The sequence below is a fragment of the Misgurnus anguillicaudatus genome, unplaced genomic scaffold (assembly GCF_027580225.2).
Source record: "Misgurnus anguillicaudatus unplaced genomic scaffold, ASM2758022v2 HiC_scaffold_34, whole genome shotgun sequence".
NCBI classification, from domain to species: domain Eukaryota; kingdom Metazoa; phylum Chordata; class Actinopteri; order Cypriniformes; family Cobitidae; genus Misgurnus; species Misgurnus anguillicaudatus.
In genome coordinates this window covers 5,707,959-5,715,458 of record NW_027395284.1, presented here as the reverse complement: position 1 = coordinate 5,715,458, position 7,500 = coordinate 5,707,959, and the positions used below count along the sequence as shown (strand labels likewise).

The window sequence follows — 7,500 nt, the reverse complement described above, 5'->3', positions numbered from 1 at the left end:
GGCTAGAGACTCGCGGGTGGGCTCGTTCGAAAGGTCTCCTCCGGTGGAGTAAACGATCCAAAGGGCTAAGGTCTCGGACTTAAGGCGCCCGAGCTACGGCCTTTTAAAGGTGCGGCGGTGGTGGTCCGTATCTCGGCCGCGGAAGGGGCTAGAGACTCGCGGGTGGGCTCGTTCGAAAGGTCTCCCCCCGCGGAGCCACCGACCCAAAGGGCTAAGGTCTCGGACCTAAGGCGCCAGAGCTACGGCCGTGGGAAAATCCGGAGACGGACCGGCCTATCCCCCCCGCGGAAGGGGCTAGAGACCCGCGGGTGGGCTCGTTCGAAAGGTCTCCTCCGGTAGAGCCACCGACCCGAAGGGCTAAGGTCTCGGCCCCGAGGCGCCCGAGATACGGCCGTAGGAAGTTTTCCGAACTTCGACCGGAAGTATCTCCGGCCCCCGGGGTCGCACGGACTCGCGGCCGGCGTCGTCGGAAAGCCCCGGACGAGACCTTTCGAACGAGACCGGCCGCGCCTCCGGCCGACGAACGCAGCGGACGCTAGGGGCGCCCGAGCTCCGGACGAGCGTTTTTTTTTTTTCGAACCGCCGTATCTCGGCCGCGGAAAGGGTCAGCGGGTCGAGGGCGGGCTCGTTCGAAAGGTCCCCTCGGGTAGAGCGAACGACCCGAAGGGCTAAGGTCTCGGACCCGAGGCGCCGGAGCTACGGCCGGGGGAAAGTCCGCGGGCGGCCCCCCGTATCTCCGCCGCGGAAGGTGCCAGAGACTCGCGGGTGGGCTCGTTCGACAGGCCCCCTCCGGCGGACCGACCGACCCGAAGGTCGAAGGCCCCGGGCCCGAGGCGCCGGCGCGGCGCGGTAACGAAATTCGGATTTTCGACCGGAAGTATCTCCGGCCCCCGGGGTCGCACGGACTCGCGGCCGGCGTCGCCGGAAAGCCCCGGACGAGACCTTTCCAACGAGCCCGGCCGCGAGTCCGTGCGACCCCGGGGGCCGGAGATACGGCGCCCGGCAGTTCATTGGCCGATATCTCGGAAACGGTGCGTCGTACGGCCTCGCCGGCTAACGCAGGCCCCCGGGGGCACCCGGGCGACCGGTCGACCTCCGGGGACCCCGACCCCGCCGACCCAGGCCGAGGGGAGGCCTCCGAGGCGGGCAGGCCGCGGCCGCCGACCCCCCTGGGTGAAATCCGGGCGGCCCGCGCACCTCCGGGCCCCCCGACCCTCTCGTCCGGGCCGAGGGGAGGCCTCCGAGGCGGGCATGCCGCGGTCGCAGACCCCCCCTGGGTGAAATCCGGGCGGCCCGCGCACCTCCAGGCCCCCCGACCCTCTCGCCCGGGCCGACCGAGGCGCACCCTCCCGGCCGCGGACCCGGCGGGGTCCCCCACGGCAAGGGACGGTAGGGCGAACAGGTGCCATCGGGTATATAGGGGAGAGCGTCCTCGGCGAGCCAGCCCTTCGATCTCGCGCGAGCCTACCCGACCTAGGCTCACCCTCCCCGGGCACGGGGTCGGGCTCCCTCCCCCTGGAGGTCCGGACCTCCAGGGCGCCCGACCCTGCCTCCCCTGCCCGAAGGGGTGACTCAGGAGCGGACACCGGGCCGGGACAGGGCCGCCCTCCCTCCTGGAAGTCGGGGACCTCCAGGGCCCCCGACCCTGCCTCCCCTGCCCGAGGGGAGGCCTCCGAGGCGGGCGGGACAGGGCCGCCCTCCCTCCTGGAAGTCGGGGACCTCCAGGGCCCTCGACCCAGCCTCCCCTGCCCGAAGGGGTGACTCAGGAGCGGACACCGGGCCGGGACAGGGCCGCCCTCCCTCCTGGAAGTCGGGGACCTCCAGGGCCCACGACCCAGCCTCCCCTGCCCGAAGGGGTGACTCAGGAGCGGACACCGGGTCGGGACAGGGCCGCCCTCCCTCCTGGAAGTCGGGGACCTCCAGGGCCCTCGACCCAGCCTACCTAGCCCGAATGGGTGACTCAGGAGCGGACACCGGGTGGGGACAGGGCCGCCCTCCCTCCTGGAAGTCGGGGACCTCCAGGGCACACGACCCAGCCTCCCCTGCACCGACAAAGGTGCATCGTCCCCGGGCACGGACGGGGACGGGCCGGCCTCCCCGGCCTCAGTGGAAAAAGTCGAGTCGGGTGGCTCGCGCACTTCCAGGGTCCAAGACCCTCTCAGTCGCACCGACAAAGGTGCTTCGTCTCTGGGCGGGACAGGGCCGCCGACCGCTATGGAAGTCGAGTCGGGTGGCTCGTGCACTTCCAGGGTCCTCGACCCTCTCAGTCGCACCGACAAAGGTGCATCGTCCCCGGGCACGGACGGGGACGGGCCGGCCTCAGTGAAAAAGTCGAGTCGGGTGGCTCGCGCACTTCCAGGGTCCTCGACCCTCTCGGTCGCACCGACAAAGGTGCATCGTCCCCGGGCACGGACGGGGACGGGCCGGCCTCAGTGAAAAAGTCGAGTCGGGTGGCTCGCGCACTTCCAGGGTCCAAGACCCTCTCAGTCGCACCGACAAAGGTGCATCGTGTCTGGGCGGGACAGGGCCGCCGACCGCTATGGAAGTCGAGTCGGGTGGCTCGCGCACTTCCAGGGTCCAAGACCCTCTCAGTCGCACCGACAAAGGTGCTTCGTCTCTGGGCGGGACAGGGCCGCCGACCGCTATGGAAGTCGAGTCGGGTGGCTCGCGCACTTCCAGGGTCCTCGACCCTCTCAGTCGCACCGACAAAGGTGCATCGTCCCCGGGCACGGACGGGGACGGGCCGGCCTCAGTGAAAAAGTCGAGTCGGGTGGCTCGCGCACTTCCAGGGTCCAAGACCCTCTCGGTCGCACCGACAAAGGTGCTTCGTGTCTGGGCGGGACAGGGCCGCCGACCGCTATGGAAGTCGAGTCGGGTGGCTCGCGCACTTCCAGGGTCCAAGACCCTCTCAGTCGCACCGACAAAGGTGCTTCGTCTCTGGGCGGGACAGGGCCGCCGACCGCTATGGAAGTCGAGTCGGGTGGCTCGCGCACTTCCAGGGTCCAAGACCCTCTCAGTCGCACCGACAAAGGTGCATCGTCCCCGGGCACGGACGGGGACGGGCCGGCCTCAGTGAAAAAGTCGAGTCGGGTGGCTCGCGCACTTCCAGGGTCCTCGACCCTCTCAGTCGCACCGACAAAGGTGCATCGTCCCCGGGCACGGACGGGGACGGGCCGGCCTCAGTGAAAAAGTCGAGTCGGGTGGCTCGCGCACTTCCAGGGTCCTCGACCCTCTCAGTCGCACCGACAAAGGTGCATCGTCCTAACCCTAACCTCCAGGGCCCTCGACCCAGCCTGCTTAGCCCGAAGGGGTGACTCAGGAGCGGACACCGGGTCGGGACAGGGCCGCCCTCCCTCCTGGAAGTCGGGGACCTCCAGGGCCCCCGACCCTGCCTCCCCTGCCCGAGGGGAGGCCTCCGAGGCGGGCGGGACAGGGCCGCCCTCCCTCCTGGAAGTCGGGGACCTCCAGGGCCCTCGACCAAGCCTACCTAGCCCGAATGGGTGACTCGGGAGCGGACACCGGGTGGGGACAGGGCCGCCCTCCCTCCTGGAAGTCGGGGACCTCCAGGGCCCTCGACCAAGCCTACCTAGCCCGAATGGGTGACTCGGGAGCGGACACCGGGTGGGGACAGGGCCGCCCTCCCTCCTGGAAGTCGGGGACCTCCAGGGCCCTCGACCAAGCCTACCTAGCCCGAATGGGTGACTCGGGAGCGGACGCCGGGTGGGGACAGGGCCGCCCTCCCTCCTGGAAGTCGGGGACCTCCAGGGTACCCGACCAAGCCTATCTAGCCCGAATGGGTGACTCGGGAGCGGACACCGGGTGGGGACAGGGCCGCCCTCCCTCCTGGAAGTCGGGGACCTCCAGGGTACCCGACCAAGCCTACCTTGCCCGAATGGGTGACTCGGGAGCGGACGCCGGGTCGGGACAGGGCCGCCCTCCCTCCTGGAAGTCGGGGACCTCCAGGGCCCTCGACCCAGCCTGCCTAGCCCGAAGGGGTGACTCGGAAGCGGGCGCTCGGGACGGTGCGCGGCCGCCCGTGCGTCCTGGAAGTCCTACACTTCCAGGGTCTTCGACCCACCGCCGAGCCCGAGAAGACGCTCGTAAGCGGACGCGAGGGCGGTACGTGGCACACCCCTAGGCCGAAACGAGGTCTCGTGAGCGGACGCGAGGTGTGCGTCGGAAAACATGGAGCTAAAGTCGGGTGACTCGCGCACTTCCAGGGTGTCGGACCTCGTCGCGCGTACCGACGAGGGCGCCTCATCCTGGGCATGAGGTGTGCGGCGAAAAATATGGAGCTAAAGTCGGGTGACTCGCGCACTTCCAGGGTGTCGGACCTCGTCGCGCGTACCGACGCGGGCGCCTCCTCCCGGGCCCGCCACGGGCAGGGCCCCGTCTCAAAAGGGCCGGTAGTGTGAACAGGTGCCATCCGGTTTATAGGGACGAGCTCCTCGCCACTTCCATGGCCGTCCCAAGGGGAGACAGAGACAGAGAGATTCCCGAAACGTCTCGCCCAGCCTCGGTGTGCGACGAACGAAAGAACCGTTAAAAGAACTGGAACGGTTGGAACGGTCGAAGGGCGTCTGAGGCGAGGCAGCGCCCGGGGCGAACGCGTCGGTCGCGGAGCGGCCAAAAGCTCGCAAAGAGCTCTCGTACCCGAAAGATGGGAAACCCATATCCGCGTGCCGCCTAGGCGGAAAGATCCGTCCTGGATCCAGGCTACGGCCTAAAAAGAAAAGCTTTCTTGGGTGATGGGAACTCGGCTACGGCCGCAAAAAGATCCGCCCTGGATCAATGCTACGGCTTAAAAACCACCAAAAGATCCGCCCTGGATCAAGGCTACGGCCTAAAAACGGCAATAAGATCCAAAAGTCCCTGGATCTGTAGGCTACGGACGTGAAAAGATCCGCCCTGGATCAAAGCTACGGCTTAAAAACCTGTTAAAAGATCCGCCCTGGATCAACGCTACGGCTCACGAGCCGCTAAAAGATCCTAAAGTCTCTGGATCTAGGCTACGGCCTTATAAAACGTGAGAAAAGATCCGCCCTGGATCGAGGCCACGGCCTCAGAGGTTCGGCCCCGCACGCATACTCTCAAACGCGGGCGCGAACCGACAAAAGCGTAACAAAACGAGTCGGAACCGTCGAAGGATCTCGGCGTCGGCCGTAAAACGGAAACCCCCGGTCGCGGAGGGCCCCCGGCCGTCGGTCGGGCGGGCGCGAGGATAGGTCACCCGAGCGGTCTCGGAGACCCGGAAGCCGGTCGGGCGAGCGGCCGGCCCCGGTGCCTCCTGCCCTCTCGGGCGCACCGACCCGCGCGCTTCGTCTCGGGCGACGTCGGAAGGCCTCACGGGCGGTCCCGGGAGTCCCGGAAGTCGGTCGGGCGAGCGGCCGGCCCCGGGGCGTCCCTGATTCTCGTGGGGCACGGACGAAGGAGCGAGCGAGCGTGGAAGTCGAGTGGAGCGGCTTCCAGGGTCCGAGACCCTCTCCGTGTGACAGACGAAGGTGCATCGTCTGGGGCGGGACAGGGCCGCCGACCTCTATGGAAGTCGAGTGGGGCGGCTTCCAGGGTCCAAGACCCTCTCAGTGTGACAGACGAAGGTGCATCGTCTGGGGCGGGACAGGGCCGCCTTCCTCTATGGAAGTCGAGTGTGGCGGCTCGTTTACTTCCAGGGTCCAAGACCCTCTCAGTCGCACCGACAAAGGTGCTTCGTCCCCGGACGGGGACGGGCCGGCCTCCCCGGCCCTTATGGAAGTCGAGTTGGGTTGCTCGTGCACTTCCAGGGTCCAAGACCCTCTCGGTCGCACCGACAAAGGTGCTTCGTGTCTGGGCGGGACAGGGCCGCCGATCGCTATGGAAGTCGAGTTGGGTGGCTCGCGCACTTCCAGGGTCCAAGACCCTCTCAGTCGCACCGACAAAGGTGCTTCGTGTCTGGGCGGGACAGGGCCGCCGACCGCTATGGAAGTCGAGTTGGGTGGCTCGCGCACTTCCAGGGTCCAAGACCCTCTCAGTCGCACCGACAAAGGTGCTTCGTGTCTGGGCGGGACAGGGCCGCCGACCGCTATGGAAGTCGAGTTGGGTGGCTCGTGCACTTCCAGGGTCCTCGACCCTCTCAGTCGCACCGACAAAGGTGCATCGTCCCCGGGCACGGACGGGGACGGGCCGGCCTCCCCGGCCTCAGTGAAAAAGTCGAGTCGGGTGACTCGCGCACTTCCAGGGTCGACGACCCTCTCAGTCGCACCGACAAAGGTGCATCGTCCCCGGGCACGGACGGGGACGGGCCGGCCTCCCCGGCCTCAGTGAAAAAGTCGAGTCGGGTGACTCGCGCACTTCCAGGGTCGACGACCCTCTCAGTCGCACCGACAAAGGTGCATCGTCCCCGGGCACGGACGGGGACGGGCCGGCCTCCCCGGCCTCAGCTAAAGTCGAGTCGGGTGACTCGCGCACTTCCAGGGTCGACGACCCTACATGTCAGGCCGACGAAGGCGCTTCGTCTTGGGCGGGACAGGGCCGCCGACGATTATGGATCCCAAGTCGGGTGGCTCGCGCACTTCCAGGGTCACGGACCCTCTCACTCTTACCGACGAAGGTGCGTCGTCCCGGCCGAGTCCCGGGCCGGGCCCCGTCCAGCAGGGGACGGTAGGGTGAACAGGTGCCATCGGGTATATAGGGAAGAGCACCTCGCGACTCTCCAAGGTTGCGGTAGGCCGGATCTCGGGACCTCTCGAGCCCGGCGAGAGGCCTCGTACGTCAGACACAAATGCCTCGAAAAGTCCCGGGCACGCACGGAGGTAGTGACGAATGAATAAAACGAATGGCACGTCATCCAAGGAAGGCAAGCACCGGCGTCGGCCGTTAAACGAACCACACCGGCGTCGGCCGTTAAACGAAACCCCGGGCGGGACAGGGCCGCCCACGTCTCAGCCGATATGACCGCCGCCTGGAGTGATGCCCAGCCAACGGAGTATGGTCATGGCCCTGAGTCTCTGGAAAACGCACAGCGCCTGGGGCAGGCCCCCGCCCGGTCGACTCGTCGACCGTTATGGGCGGTCGGTTCCTCCCCGACTCGCGCGCTCTCGCCTCCAGGGGGGCTCTCCGGAGCCCGCCCGAACCCTTCCTCGGGAGACCCAGACGGTCCGTCAGACGCGAAGGTCCGCCACCGGCGGCCGGCGAGGGCCTCGGCGACCGAGGGCGGAGACGCCCCCGGCCCGCCGCTGCCACCCGGCCCCGCGAAACGCACCTTTCCTCGGTTACGGCCTCCGGGCCACCCCTCAGCCCGAGGGGAGAGCCGCGCACGAGAGTGGCCCCGGGCCCCCGCGGGGGACTCCGGGACCCGCGCCGCGTGAACCTGGGTCGAACCGAAGAGGCTCTCCTAAGGCTACTACCTGGTTGATCCTGCCAGTAACATATGCTTGTCTCAAAGATTAAGCCATGCAGGTCTAAGTGCACACGGCCGGTACAGTGAAACTGCGAATGGCTCATTAAATCAGTTATGGTTCCTTT

General features: G+C 67.8%; 1 non-coding gene across 1 annotated transcript in view; it reads left to right on the top strand.

Annotated features, from left to right (window-relative positions):
• Positions 1-7,379: 7,379 nt before the first annotated feature.
• The window catches only part of LOC129435060 (18S ribosomal RNA), a 1,855-nt gene continuing 1,734 nt past the window's right edge, over positions 7,380-7,500 (top strand). The window contains exon 1 of the ribosomal RNA XR_008641087.2: positions 7,380-7,500. This exon is cut by the window's right edge and continues 1,734 nt beyond it. This is a non-coding gene — a ribosomal RNA (18S ribosomal RNA).